Below are 16,006 nucleotides of genomic sequence, written 5' to 3' on the forward strand. Positions count from 1 at the left end.
AATTGTTTCATTTGCCAAGATGAAATCTTCGTCTTTTTGTACAGCTGGGCTTTCTGAATACTCTTCATCTTCGGTGATATAAATGGGCAGATCATCAGGTGTAAAGAAATGATTCTCCTCACCAATTATGTTCTCATCATCATCTGATTCCGGACCATGTACAAAATTCTGTTGTAGGGGTGTCTTTACTTGTTGTTGTGTCGCTTGGTCTTGTGCTCTTTGTTCTCATTGCTTGATTCTGAATTGTGGTTGCTGCTAACCACGAAAGTTTGGATTTCTGACTTGTGCTTCAGGCTTATCAACAATTGTGAGTCTATCAAACATCTTCTCGATCTTGCGAAGTAGATGATCGGAGGAAGAAGCTTCCTCTTTTATAGTCACCTTCTTTTCGACCTTTGCTCTAGCTCTCTTGGCAAGCAGATTTGCCTCAACGCTGACTGCAATTTTCTGCATGTCCTCCAATGTAGTTGGATCTCTTTCTCTCAATTGATATGCCATGTCAGGATTGAAGCCATTAGGAAATTTAATCAAAGCCAAACCCATAGGTGGCTTTATATCAGCATGAATTGCATTGTAAACAGTATTGAATCTGACACAATAATCTTGGACACTTTCACCAACATTCCTCTTGATGTTCTCATATTCGGAAAGAATTTGAAGAGGGTTTTTCTTTACCTCCTAGCGATCCAAGAATTGTCTTTGAATATTGGCCAATGTAGTAATACTTGCAGCCAACAAAGCTCTAAACCACTTCCGCACTTCACCTCCAAAAGTTTGCACAAATAATCTCATAGTCACATTTTTGGCATCAATCTCTTGAAGGTCAAAGAAATCAGCGATCCTATCCACATGCTGCTGAGCTGTGATGCTTTGAGGAGTGCCATCAAAAAATGGGATTTTGATTTGGTAGTCAGCGGGCATGTCATCCAAGTTTTGAGGCAACACAAGGGGTGCATATCGGGCGGCCATTGCTCTAGGTGGATTTACAACTAGCCTTGGGGATGTAGGAGGAGTAGGAACAATGATAGCAGCTGACGATGTAATTGGTGTATGAGGTGTTGAAAGAGGTGAAGAAATATGAGATGTTTGAGGTGTTGATGGGGTTGATGGGGGAGAAGAGACGAGAGGTCTCTGATCTCATATAGTGGGCTGCACGGGAATGGTGGGAATGAAACGAGGTTCGGTAGGATTTCCTGAACGAGATGCAATTGCGAATGGACCAAGAGTTGCTGATGCGGATTCTAAGAACTCGGGAATATTTGAAGCCACAATGGAAGTCTGAAGATTCAAGATGTAACTGTCAATTGATCTATTTGCCCTTTCAGTTTCAAGATATTTGAAAAACTCCGGATTTAAGACAGTAGAAACAACACTTCTTTCAAATTTCGTCTCAAACAATGACAAATCAAAACGTTCGCCAAACTCAAGATCTTCAAGATATTCAAAAACAATAGGACATGAACGAGATTTGAACATAGGAATCACATAACTTTGTTGGCAGAGAATTCTCGAGATTAGATTTGGGTTTTCATACACAGGAGGAGGATCAGGATCAGGGTTGGCTCTGGTGCATCGTTTGGAAGCCAGTGTGTTGAATTAATCCCAAAAATCAAACGGACAAAATCAACTTGTTCAGCCTATCAAATTCTAAACTCATCATCCAAAGTCTAGAATTGCTTAATGATACTGGGGTAATCGTTTAGATCAAATGTTCAGTTTATAAACTAGACCAGAGATTGACTAAAGCAGCATTCATCTACTTTTGCTAATGCAAAGCAAGAGTATTTCGAAGGCTACCTAGCTAACTTCAGGCTCCGTCTGTAGTCTACAAAGCAAAACAATGATAATAAACTTTCTTCCCCAGTACGGTCACCACTATGTTAGGGCCTAAATCTACCTAACATCAAACCACGCTTAACCTGGTAGCTAGCCCTACCAGGTCAGGAGAGGGCTCTCTCCTTGTTAATCTCAGGAAAATATGGCCAATAAAGCTTGAGATGACTGATATAAAGACTCATTTTAGGCTAGGTATGTGCTCAGAGGAGTTTGATTGGATTTGATGTTGGTTTGCTGACTCAAATGTGAAAGGCAGATTTGGGTCTTGTTACAGGGAAAAGTGTCTATACAGAACTGCTTATCCCACTAAGGTGTGGTAGCTACCTTAGAAACAAACAAAGTAAAGCTACTTTCATTTTTCCTTTATGAAAGATAGATGAGAGAAGAATAGAGGAGACCAACCTTTGTCTTGTGCTTGGCTCCTAGTTTGATTCCTCTCTCTTCTGATAGTCCTTTGCCACTTGCTTCCTTGTGCACCCAGCTTCACAGAGTACCTGCAGACTCAAAGTAGCATAACACTATACAAGAACATGGATCTATAATCATAAACAATCTATGATCAGATGTAAATTGACCATACAAATGCATAAAACATAAATGACACAAGAGTATGGAGGAAAACTTGAATAGCTTTTATTGATAATCAAGAAAGAGCCAAGAGAGTTACAACCAGTTGTTCTGACCCAGCATCATCCTCTCAGCAAGTAAGCCCTTCTTCACCTCATACAAAGCTTAGATCACCCAACACTATGATGTTGCCTCAAGAAACTAATAGCAATTCCTTACAAGATGCAAAATTCTAGCCTCCGGATCTCTGGGATGAGGGATCCATATATAGATATCTATAAGGGAGATGAGTCAGCTTGTGATTTGATTAGTGTCTTCCCTCTAATAGTTCTTGCTTCCACTTGGAGATTGATGATCTCTTACTCATCCTTGGTCGAATTCAGAGAGGCAAGTGTCACAGGAGAAGTTTCTGGAAGATTCCATGCCTCTCCACCTCGCGGATTGACACTACCATTTGTCACTTCTCGCCCATCGCACCCCATAGAAGGGATTTTTGAAATGCAACGCACCCACAGAGTGTACTTAGGTGAGATGAAACGCACTTTGCCTATGGAGCAGGTGAAATGATCCTGTTTTGACCAGTTCTGAGTGGTTTTTCATGGAGAACTTCTGGGAGAAGCTGTAATCAGTTGACCTTGTTCCTTTAGGGGTTAGAACAACACTTTTAGGGACTTAGGAGCCCTTGGTTTATGGACATTTTATGCTTGGGGTTGCAGTGCCCAAAAATGTCTATAACAGTTGCCCCCTAAAGCATGAGGTCGTTAATCTTTTTTGATGTCGGGTGAAATGCTTTATCATGAGGATCTGAAGTTCTTTCAAGCTGGGAGGAGACCTGTAATAAGATACAATACAATACATTATCTTCATAATATTTTCATGATCTAGCTGAGGCGGGCATTCCCATGCTCAACTTTATAAATTCATTTTCATGTACATAGCACAGACAATCGTCTGAGTGTAGACTGATGATTCTGGTAGAGTCATCATCCCTTTGATTGGATGATTATCTGTGCAGCCATGATGTACATTTGATGTCTTTATTTCCCTGAATATATATCACAGCCCGGATGGATGAAGCTAGATCTGAGGTCTTCAATCTCGTTCGATCTTCACTCGAAGTACAATTCGATCCATGTGAGAGATGTTCTGGAGTCGAACATGGAAAGACATCGCCTGATTACCAGCCAATGATGTAAGCTGTTAACAGACGCGAGAGGAGTCATCGATAATGATAATGACCCTCAAGGTACTGCAATACAATTCACGTGGTGTGAATAAAGGACTTGGCGTCGAACACCACGCAAAATCTTTCAATCGAAGGCCATTGATGTAAACCTGTCGCCGGAAGTGAGAAACTTGCCAATGAGGCATGAAAGCTTCAAAGTACTGAACAGGGTGTTCCTAGATTGACTTCGTGGATAATGAGCTGATGTCGACAAGAAGTGATCCGTCATAGGAGGGCCTTAATGAATCCCACATCAATGACACGGAATGGAGCAAATGATTTTAATGGAGGTGAAAACGATCTGGTGATATAAGGTTCAGGGTGGCGGTCATGAAAGAATGGAGCGTAAATGTATTGTAGTGGGTGAGACACAGGTGAACTCTCTGAATGACTTCTCTTGAACATATCGGCGACACTGACGTGATGGATTGGTAGCATTAACCCCAAATGTGGATGGTGATGTGACCGGTGAATGAAACAACCCAACCCGACTTGGATGCAGAGTGAAAGTGTCATGTTCAAGAGCGACTTGCTACCAACAAAGTTTCTTCAAGTTTTCTTCCCAATTTTTCCCCAGTCATTGCTGACCAGTACCTCTTTATTTTTGTCAAGCTTGAGGAGGATAACATATGCTTGTTCTATAATTTTCCCTTCGGGCAAACCCATCGCTATGTTTTAACGAGCCTAGCGGTAGTGAAACTCGTTCTTGTCTGCTATGGACAAGTTTGTCGCTATTAGGTTTTAACGAGTTTAACGACAAAGATAACTCGGTCCTTTTCAATTTTAGAGAGCCTGAAAAGGGACATAAAGGAAACTCCAAAATTCCTTTTTCGTCATCTAATCCCTTAAGTCCAAAAAAGTATAAAACAATACAGAAGGGATGAATTTTCGATACTTTTAATGAGCCGAACAAAACAAGCGCTCGATCTTTTTGTGTAATAATCCCTCAGGTCCAAAAAGATTAAAATCTAAAGGAGGGATGGCACTTCCGGTCCCTTTTACGAGCCGGAGAGGCCAATGGCTCGGCAATCTTTTCATATTTTACGAGTCAGTTGAAAAGAGCTTAAAGGAGACTCGTTTTTTGAGGAACAAGTGATAAAATTGGGTAGCAGCTGATTCCAGGTAAGGTTTGGAAATTTCCAATCACGGCAGTGTTACAAGGATGGCTAGCGGGATCACTCTTCGCAGCTGTTCCTCAAAAGGGGTAAACAATCAAATGGAGGTGAATGATCGGCCAATACAGAGTGGAGGTGATGATGAGAACACGACCAAGGCTTTAAAGGCTGAAGCACTACATTCACGATGGTTATTTATCGGGAAATAGTTCATTTTTTAATGAGCTTAAACGCGGGGAGAAACATTTGCTCATGACTTATGTTTATTTTTTAACGAGCTTGAACTATGTGCTAAAACTGCTCGATTAATCCAGTCGTATAATAAGAATGTCTCATATATGAAAACGACAATTTTTTTAGTTTTGCCCCACATCCTTTCTTTATGCAAGTTAGGAAACGACCAATCCTACGAGTTTAAAGGGTTACAGGACCTACAAATTTAAAAAATAAATAGTCACTTTTCGCTTGCACGCCAAAAGGTTTGCATGCCCCCAGGTATAAAATAAAGCTTCAAGGTCACCTTTCATTCTACCGACAAAACATTTGTTTTATCAGGAAAGGTCTACCTCTTTTAGGTTACAAAAGATTGTTCTATTCACACCGCAAACAAAGCACTTCTTCGGCGATGTCTACCGAAATAAACAAAGGTGAGACAATCCACTCACATAACTTTGACGAGGAAATCTTGTTCTAGTCTAACCCCCTCTTCCAATCACGGACGGGAGTACAGACTAGTCATATATCTCTCATGGAAACCTACCCTATACCCGAAGTTTTCCTGTCGAAGCAGACCAGGGTGCATGCCCCCTGGGTTTCAGTCATGTCCCCCGAATCACTCGCGCTCATCAGGTGGACGGACTGGGGATTGATGAGACATTCCTTGTGTGAAAAGACTATTTAGGGATGGTATATGACTATTTGCTATGTGTGATCCGGGAAATGAAAGCTGGTCTACGAGCTTGACCACTCTTCGTTCGTGCGGAAAACACATTACTCTAAAGAGTGATGACACAATGGCTCCCATGCAATAAATATAGTCTCGTCCAAGGAGTAGATTATAATCCAAGGGTCCTTGGACCACCATTACATTCATATGAACGGTTTTCCCTCTCAATGTTATGGGCACATTGGGAAAGATCCCTAACGGTCGACTAGTTCCTTTGTCAAAGCCTGTTAGATTTCTCATCTCAGGCAAAAGCGATGGTGAACCAAGCGCTTTCCAAGCAGTCGAGGAAAGGATACTCACAGAAGCCCCTTCATATATGATGGTACCAGCCCTAACCATTCTATATATTTGAGCAATAATTCGGAATGGTACACTAGCCGGTAAACGGGGTCTGCCTAGTTGATTCCAGTCGAAGGAAACAACTAGGTTGCTTGGAGGTGGGACCGAATAGACGGTCGGGTACGACTCTGACGAACTTCCTTCCTGCGGTAAAGGAATGGGTAAATTGCCCCCATGTTCATCGGAGTCTGTGCTTACGAAAAGAATTTGGACGGTGTCATCCTTGTTCTCTTCAGTGACTGTATCATCTGAAGATGGAACCTCTGAAGGCAAGACTGGGTCATCTGCCACCTCGACCTTTTGACTTTCGTCCATTATGGGTTCAGATGGTTTGTCTTCAATGATAGATGCTTCGGCTGACCACCTGGGCGGGTCAGCCGGATTTTCAACTAGTGACGGACTCGGCAAGAGTTTTTTATATCTAGGAGGAAGTCGTAACGGTGAAACCAGACGATTGTCCAAAACTCTTTTAGCCTCGTCTAAGAAGGGACAATGGTGGATGGCATGATCGCCTTCGCACAGTTTACAAGGAAATCTATATTTTCCTTTTTGTCCTGGGGCTTCACTTTCACTAGTCGACGGTGTGTTTTCAACATGATCATCAGAGGTTGACGACACCGGGTTGTGCAAACGAGGAGACCAGTCCCTTAAGATCCGAGGGATGCAGGGACAATCTCTATGATAGTGGTCTCCTTTGCAAATGACACATGGCAATTTAGACCTGGTCGATGCAGCGTGTGGATTTTCGCCGGACGATGCTTGGTTGCCCCCTTTCGCTTTTGGCTCCTTCTTCTTCTTCTCTTTCTTCTTCTTTTCCTTCTTCTTCTCAGATACTTGATTTTTGGCTTTACCAGCCCCATCAAGCGAAGAGGAAGGAGGAGAGGAAGAATTGGAGGAAGTAGAGGGTTGGGAGGTAACTCTGGATTTGTCTAGTTGCTAACGCGATTGTTCAGAATTGCAGTGTTCTGAACGACAGAGGTTGAGAAGAGCCATACGGGCAAGCCGATTGTCAGTCCTGGAAGCGACAATGTGGCCATATGGGGTGAACCAACATCTCCCCAAGAGGAGAATGGACTAGGATTTCCTCCAAGGGGAATTCCTTGGTTGGTGGATTCCATTTTCTCAACCTAAGATCAACGTAGGAAAGGGTGATGGTTATTTCGTTTAAAATAAATTTTAGACGCTTTGACACAACTTGTTTTTTCAATTTTTAAGAGTCGAGAAAAAACAAAAGATGACTCTAGTCGCCTTCGATTTTTAATGAGCCTGAAGTGACAAGTGCTCAGATGGACCTTTTCTGTTAAGGAGTCTGAAAAGGAACGAAAGGGGCTGCTCTGGAAATCTAGGTAGAGGGATTACCAAACCAATCGCAAAACTGCAGAATTATTTTTACGGTACGGCAGTGAATCTTCCCGAATGCTGTGTTCAGTGCATTGCGATCGATAGGGAGGCAGACACGGCTTCCTATGGATAAAGGATTAAGCCTATTGTGGTCTCCCAAAATATACTCGACGGTACGTGGGAGCACAAGTCCATACTGGAACTTATCGTCTCAAAGTGGAGGAATCACCCAACCATCAGTGAGAACAACAGTTACCAGGCTTTACGACACCGGAATACGTCTCTAGCCTAGACTTCTAGATGTTGTGTGTTAGGTTCCAAAGCGTTGTTAGATTCATTAAATTTATTTTATAGTTGATCTTGCTTAAGAAATTTGCCTTTCAGGTTCACCGCGTGATGTAGATGTACAATTACTAAAATGCAATCTAAGATGATAAACAGTCTTTTATCTTCTTTGTGCAATGAAAATCCTAGCTACTAAGGAAAGAAAGACAAAATTCTTTCACAAAGAACAAAGAGCACACACTATATGCACTGTCCTAAATCAAACCAATCAAACAATCTAAATGCAAATGCACATGCATGTATTTGTTTTCAGCTTTCTTAATATGTGAATGATAAAAAGAAAGCTAATGCGCAAATCTGAATTACTTTTCAAGCGACAATTACTAACAAGTTTCTTTTCAAAATAAAAAATGAAAACAATCACAACACTTTACGATTTGGAAATGAATACTTGCTTTCGACACTAGAAAAACTACAAATTCAGATCAAATACAATAGTAATAGGGTAATCGACTATCAAGAGCAACCAGACTCTCTCCTATGACTGAAAATGACACTTGCGATACTTTCAAATCAAGAAATGACAGTACAATTACGTTACTTTTTGCAAAGGAGAACTGAAAATGACTCAACAAATACACAAAAACATTTATAGTTATTTGCACAATGGAGGCGGAATATCAGCAAGGAAAGGGGTTTCAAACAGAGATATACTGATTACAGGCAGCAAAACTCATGAATAGAACTGAAAAGGTTGAACAGAAACCAACATTCAGGAACAATTTCTAGCCTGATTAGCGCACCTGTAACACAGTGAATTTGAAATGCAGCGCACCTACTACACTCGGGAAGTGTGCTGAAGTTCAAATTCACAGAACAGAGATTGCGCTGGGCCAGGGACGAGACTTTGTTTGGGTTCCGGGTCACAGTTTGCAGTTCAGTTCAGGGATTTTGGCTGAGCAAGTGGTAATCAGTAAATCAACAACAGGGGTAGATCTAAGGAGGTTACTAGAGCCACCACAAGGGCAATTAGAGAGTTTGTAAATCAGTTGTTTAATTCATAAAAAAAACCCAGAGATTAACTGAAGCAACATTTATCTACTTTGCATTTGTATATCAAATGCAGTTCGAAAGCTACCTAGCTCGACTTCAGGCTCTGTCTGTAAGTTTATAAAGTAAAAAACAAGGTAGATAAACAAACAACCTAGTCGCTCCCTAGCGGAGTCGCCATTTTGTTACAGGGAAAAGTGTTTATATAGAACTGCTTATCCCATTAAGGTGTGGTAGCTACCTTATAAACAAACAAAGTAAAGCTACTTTCGTTTTTCCTTTATGAAAGATAGATGAGAGAAGAATAGAGGAGACCAACCTCTATCTTGCGCTTGGCTCCTAGTTCGATTCCTCTCTCTTCTGTAGTCCTTTGCCACTTGCTTCCTTGTGCACCCAGCTTCACAGAGTACCTGCAGACTCAAAGTAGCATAACACTATACAAGAACATGGATCTATAATCATAAACAATCTAGGATCATATGTAAATTGACCATACAAATGCATAAAACATAAATGACACAAGAGTATGGAGGAAAACTTGAATAGCTTTTATTGATAATCAAGAAAGAGCCAAGAGAGTTACAACCAGTTGTTCTGACCCAGCATCATCCTCTCAGCAAGTAAGCCCTTCTTCACCTCATACAAAGCTTAGATCACCCAACACTATGATGTTGCCTCAAGAAACTAACAGCAATTCCTTACAAGATGCAAAATTCCAGCCTCCGGATCTCTGGGATGAGGGATTCATATATAGATATCTGTAAGGGAGATGAGTCAGCTTGTGATTTGATTAGTGTCTTCCCTCTGATAGTTCTTGCTTCAACTTGGAGATTGATGATCTCTTACTCATCCTTGGTCGAATTCAGAGAGGCAAGTGTCACAGGAGAAGTTTCTGGAAGATTCCATGCCTCTCCACCTCGCGGATTGACACTGCCATTTGTCACTTCTTGCCCATCGCACCCCATAGAAGGGCTTTTTGAAATGCAACGCACCCACAGAGTGTACTTAGGTGAGATGCAACGCACTTTGCCTATGGAGCAGGTGAAATGATCCTGTTTTGACCAGTTCTGAGTGGTTTTTCATGTAGAACTTATGGGAGAAGCTGTAATCAGTTGACCTTGTTCCTTTAGTGGTTAGAACAACACTTTTAGGGACTTAGGAGCCCTTGGTTTATGGACATTTTATGCTTGGGGTTGCAGTGCCCAAAAATGTTTATAACAGGTCTGGGGAATGGACATAGTCTTGCAGAGATCTTTATGGGGCTAGGTAGGAAAATGTTTCAGTATTTCAAATTGAATGAGATGGAGAGCATTTAGACTGGTGAGGAGTTGGAGAGAGCATGAAAGTCTCAAGTATCCTCTTCAAACACTTGAAAACATAAATAACTAAACAAACCCTAGGTAGAGCACTGCAACTTCAATGAATTCTACCTTTATCCTTGTTTCATTTAGTTAAGATGAGCAAAGAGAGATGATGGCATACATAAAACACATATAAACTTGCAATTACAGAAGGAAACACAATACCAAATCAAGTTTCCACAAGAATCCCATAAAGTGCTGCAAACCCTGGTCTATTCCTTTGCCAAACTGCTGAAATGAGTGTACAATAATGCTCAAAGCATTCACAAGAGTCCAACCTTTACAAATGACTGAAAAACTACTAGATATAGGCATCAAACAACTCATGCTAGGCTTTAGGGGTCGAATTCATGAGTTTAGGATCTATTTAAACAAGATCTAAACTAAGAACTAAAAAGTAGGCAGTGGAACAACATGCCTCTAAAACCTAGGAAACTGATTCATTCAGTTGCAAACTACTTTTTCATGATGAATCTACCTCTATGAGTGAAAATTTAGCATAATTACATCAAAATCCATCAATTCACATTAAATTACATCATGAGTTTGACTATTAGAAAGAGAAAAGTCAAACTGTGAAGAAACTAGGTGAAAAACAAAGTTTTTTGGCCAAAATGAGAAAATTTTATCCTGTGCACCACGCTCCTATCCCTGTGCGCCGCGCTAATTTGGAGCTGATTTTGGAGGCCTTCCCGTGCACCAAATTTGCTCCAAGTTGGCTTTTTGGAAAGGTATGCCTGTCTACTTTGCAGAACAAGTTGAATGATTAAATTTGATCTCCATTTGCCCCTCAAAAAATGAGTTCTCCCAACACTGCTTCCTGTGTGTCCAAAAAGGGGCAGAAAGGTCATTTTTTAGGTGTTTTTGACCTTTTTGGAAGCTCAAAACCTGTCAAAATTTCTTGGCCATGTGAGGGAATTCATATTTTTCCATGAGAAATCCAAAAATGCTAATTTTTCCTCAAAAGGAGGTCTCTAGCAAAAGCGCGCGCCAAGTGGCGCGGCGCACTAGGCAAAAAAACCTGTTTTTTAGGCCAAAAATTCAAAATTTGCAAAAAGTTTCCCAAATTTCTTGAAATTTGGGCTGAGTGTTCCTCATCAGGTGCTGTGTTGGGCTAAGGAAGCCTCAGCCAAGATCTAGAGTCTATCTTGCTCTTTTCTCTTCCTCATGGCTTTCTTCAACTTGGCCTTCAAAATCCTGATTCTTGCTTTGCACACCTTGTTTCTCGCCAAGTAGTGGTGGGCCATATGCCTCAACATATTTTTCTCTCTATTGGCCTTCTCCAGCATCTTTTCTAAGTGCATGTTTTTCATCTCGAGCCAAGATTCACGATCAGCTTGAATTTCCTTTTCAAGTGTTGTCAACTTGGTTTTCCTCCTCTTGGCAGCTTGCCGGTTTTTCTTTATGTTTTTGAGCTCCATGATGGTTTGCTAATCATCTAGCTATTTGTTCCTTTGCTCCAAATAGTTGATTATCCACTTGGCTCTTTCTAGATTGAGAGACAAATGCTAAATGTCGTCTCGCTGCTCCCGAATTATCTCTTTGAGCTTTGAGCTCAAATCAATGTCATCATCTTGAATGAGGATTAAATCTGCCTCTTGACCTCCTGAAGGTCCCTCATCATGCAAGGGCTTCTTGCCCTTGTCCTGTACCTACTCTGCTGATGGAGGAAACGAGACCCCTTCCACCCCGGGTGGAGATAGTACTCGTTTTGCTGCTACAAACAATCTCCTAGTGCCCTTTTGGTATGTGACAAACACTGGCACACTAGTGGTTTGTGTCTCATGCACCTCCTGCTGATGTGAAGGCTCTCCTGCCTCATGAAAAACTGATGGGGGCACTTGAGGACCTGTGAAGACCTCATGTGCAATGAAATCCTCCCATGAGATATTCAGTAAACCAAGCTGATGCAAAACCACAATTTTGATTAGTGCAAAGTGATAGATATTGTTATACTGCTGATGAGGAGGCTTCCTTTGCACTAATGTGGTCATCTTCTCAATATTCCGATAAATGAAATAGGGGAGGTTCATCATCCTCACCCTAGTAAAGTGCATCAACAATCTGATATGATAGGTGTACAGACGAGAAAATCTGCCCTCACAGCTGAATATTTAATTATGAGTTTCATCAAGGGAGCATATGTGTCCTGTAGGTACTTGAATGGGAAGACTCTACTGACATGTCTCTGAAAACCATCCTTGACGTAAGGCTCATAATGATCTCTATCTACTAGCTGCCCCTTATTCCATTGCTCACCTACATTTGGAATACAGGTTGCTTGAGCAATAGTCTTAGGTGTCAAGGTGAATGTCACACCTGCCAAATTGACTTGGCCATTGTGAATATGGAGCACAAACAATCTTTCCAACTCATGGTGGTATTTGACTCTTTCCACCATCTCACAAAATTGATAACAAGATTGATACTAGAAGCATGTGACAGCAAGAGGATAGGCCAATAGCTCGACAAGAGAAGTAGGCTCCTCCCAGTTATGTTTTCCACTGTTATGAGGTCTTCTTGGTGCATGAATTTCTCTAGAAGAGTCACTGACTGTTTCCTCATTTCTGTCATAGGAAGAATTTGACACCATGTTTGCTAATGCTTGGGTTTTCTTAGATAAGTATGAAGAGATTTTATGGTGTCAATAGGTTTTTGCTGCCAAAGATATGAATTTATGAGGGACTGTGTATGAGAGGTTGGGTAGGTTGTTTGTAGGGTTTTTGGGGGAATGAAAGGGTCTAGGGAATAATATTTAGGGTTTGGGATAGCAATTAGGGTTTAGGGTAATGAGATTTAGGGATTAGGGTTAGTAATTTAGGGATATGGGAAATAGGGAATGGGTAAATATGAATGAAAATGGATGGAGAAAATGAAGTGAGGAAGTGAGGGAGTGAGGGATTGAAAATGCTTAGGAGTGGGATTTAGCAGCAAAAAATATGCAATTTGTAAACCCTATGCAATGCTTTTTAACAAGCAATGCAAGGAGCTAGGGTTTCAATCTGTCCCTATTGAATCACCATGAATACTAAGCAAACATCATTCATTGGCTATGAGGGAGTGTCAACTTACTTGGACAATGAGGAATGAGTGATTTTGAGAGTTTGGAGGAAGCTGTGAGTGATTTTGGGCCTTGTGGACCTGTGTGCCGTGCCAACTCACAAGTGCGCTGTGCTACCTCGGTGCGTTGCGCCAGTACAAATTTTCAACATGGAGTGGGCTTTGTGTGTGCCGCACTCTAACCCGGGTGCGTCGTGCCTACGATTTTCACCCTTTAAACACACAATCGCTCTCTTGGCTCTTGAAAACACAAATAGATTTGCTCTGTTTCACTTGGGGACACAAATGAGCCTTCTTTGTATTGAAAACACTTTATATTGCAATGGCTTTAATTTTTCATTCAAGAAAACCCACTTTGCCAGTGTTTGACTTTCATTTGTTTTTTAAAACTTTGTTTTCGGCAATTTGCTTTACTTTTTCCTTTGATGGATTGAATGCTTTGAATTTTTGTTTGTTTTCCAGGTGGTGGAGTTGTAGAGGCTTGGCAAGGTGACCAGGGCTGCCTTTGAAATTATTACATATGGAAAACTGAAATTACATAAGATTTTAGTACATGAAACATAAAAACTCTATTTTTCCTCAAAACAGGGTTTTGAGGAAAAATCAATCACTGAGCATGTGATTATTGAAATGATTGTTGTTGGGACTTTATTTGACCTCCCCATGTGTCTGTTGACTGTTATTGAGCATTGACAAGACCTTATTGACGAAACCCTAGACCTAATGAGACCCAAAACCCTAAAAATGACTTTTGCAGATTTAAAGACCAAAAAATGACTACAGATGATCTAGATGTATGAAAATGAGCCAGCAGGTAAAGAACATGAGGGAAAATGTATAATATGCCACTACCATAAGATGATCCATGACCCTAATGGAATGCAGTTGATCGAGTGAGACACCTAATCATGCAATGCAACAAGAGAATTTGATCACTCATGGAGGGATGAAGATACCGACACTAACACATGGAAAAAGACTTCACTGTCTGCACCGATGCTTCGAAGCAAGGATTGGGAGCGATATTGATGCAAGAAGGTGAAGTAATAGCTTACATATCTAGATTAAGAAACATTAAGAGTTGTATGCTACCCATGACTTAGAGTTAGCAGCAGTGATGTTAGCTTTGAAACTGTGGACACACTACATCGTTGGGAGAAGATTTGAGTTAAGAACATATCATCAAAGCCTGAAGCACCTCTTCACTCAAAGGGATTTGAATGCTATACAAATGTGGTGGAGCGAATTCATGAGTGACTATGATTTTGAGATCTCATACATTAAGGGAAAGGAGAATGTGGTGGCTGATGCACTAAGCAAAAGGCCATGAACCTTCTCCCTAGTAGCCTTGAGGGTCAATTTGAGGGAACTTATGTTGGAGAAACTCTTTGAAGATAGTTGGTATCTAAAGGTTATATTAGCACTCCAAAGTGGGAAGACAGATAGAACCAAAGTTTGAGGGATATGTCCTTGAACCAGATGGACTATTTAGATTTCAAGGGAGAATGTACATACCTAAGTAAGGGGGTATAAGAAGAACCATCCTTGAAGAGTCACATAGAGCACTCTATTGTGCACATCTTGGAGTGAGGAAGATGTATGTGAACATGAAGAAACTCTTCTTTTGGGCAGGCATGAAGCACGACATAGCCCAATTTGTTGCCAAATGTCTTGAATGTCAACGAGTGAAGGTTGATCATCACCATCCAGTAGGACTCCTACAACCACATGAAATCCCTATGTCTAAATGGGAGGTAATTTCTATGGATTTGGTTGTGGGTTTGCCACTCATGTCGCAGAGGCACAATGCTATATCGGTTTTAGTTGATAAATTGACCAAAAGTGCTCATTTCACCCTAGTAAGAGACACTTACAATGTTACTGATGTGGCACGAGTTTTTATAAGTGAAGTTATTCGACTACATGGGTTACCCACAAAGATTATTTCTAATAGAGACTCTCGATTTACATCTAGGTTTTGGACAAGTTTGCAGTCAACACTAGGGACTCAGTTGAACCTAAGCACTACATATCATCCAGAAACAGATGGGCAGACTGAAAGAGTAAATCAGGTTATGGAAGACATGCTTAGAATGTACGTCATGGATAATCAGACTCAGTGGGAAAGGTACTTACCATTGGTAGATTTTTCCTATAATAACAGTTACCACAATTCAATCGAGATGCCTCCTTACTAAGCTCTATATGGGAGGCCATGTAGGACGCCATTGAGTTGGGAAAATTTGGAGGACCGAGTAATATTTGGGCCAGAATTAGTTCAAGAAATGGAGGAACATGTAAGACAGATTCGACAAAGGTTAAAGGAAGCACAAGATAGACAGAAGAGTTATGATGATTCAGATGGGACTAATAGAAGTTATGAAGTAGGAGACCAAGTTTTTATTCGTATCCAACCCAAAAAAAGCACCATTCGGTTTGGGAAAGGGACGAAGTTGTCATCTCGGTTTATAGGACCTTTTAGGATCAAGGAAAAGATTGGACCAGTTGCCTATCGTCTTGTACTGCCACCCAAATGCATAAAACTCATGATGTTTTTCATGTATCTATTTTACGACATTATGTTTTTGATGAATCTCACAAACTGGATTGGAGGGAATTGCAGGTCTCGGACATGGGAACCATAATGGTCAAACCATTATGCATATTGGACCATAGGGTTCGACAGCTCATACATTGCATGGTGGACCAAGTCAAGGTCCAGTGGGACAAGTATAGCCCTAGATCTGCTACCTGGGAGGATGCAAAGACTATACGTTGTGACTACCCCTCACTGTTTGAGCATCTGCAATGCCCATTTTGACTTAGATAACTACCTATGCTAAGGCTCTATTTGCAGTTCCATGTTATTTATTTATGAAAA

Source organism: Pinus tabuliformis, chromosome 9 (assembly GCF_031772625.1).
Source record: "Pinus tabuliformis cultivar Carrire ecotype Pingquan chromosome 9, CPIR1, whole genome shotgun sequence".
Lineage (NCBI taxonomy): Eukaryota > Viridiplantae > Streptophyta > Pinopsida > Pinales > Pinaceae > Pinus > Pinus tabuliformis.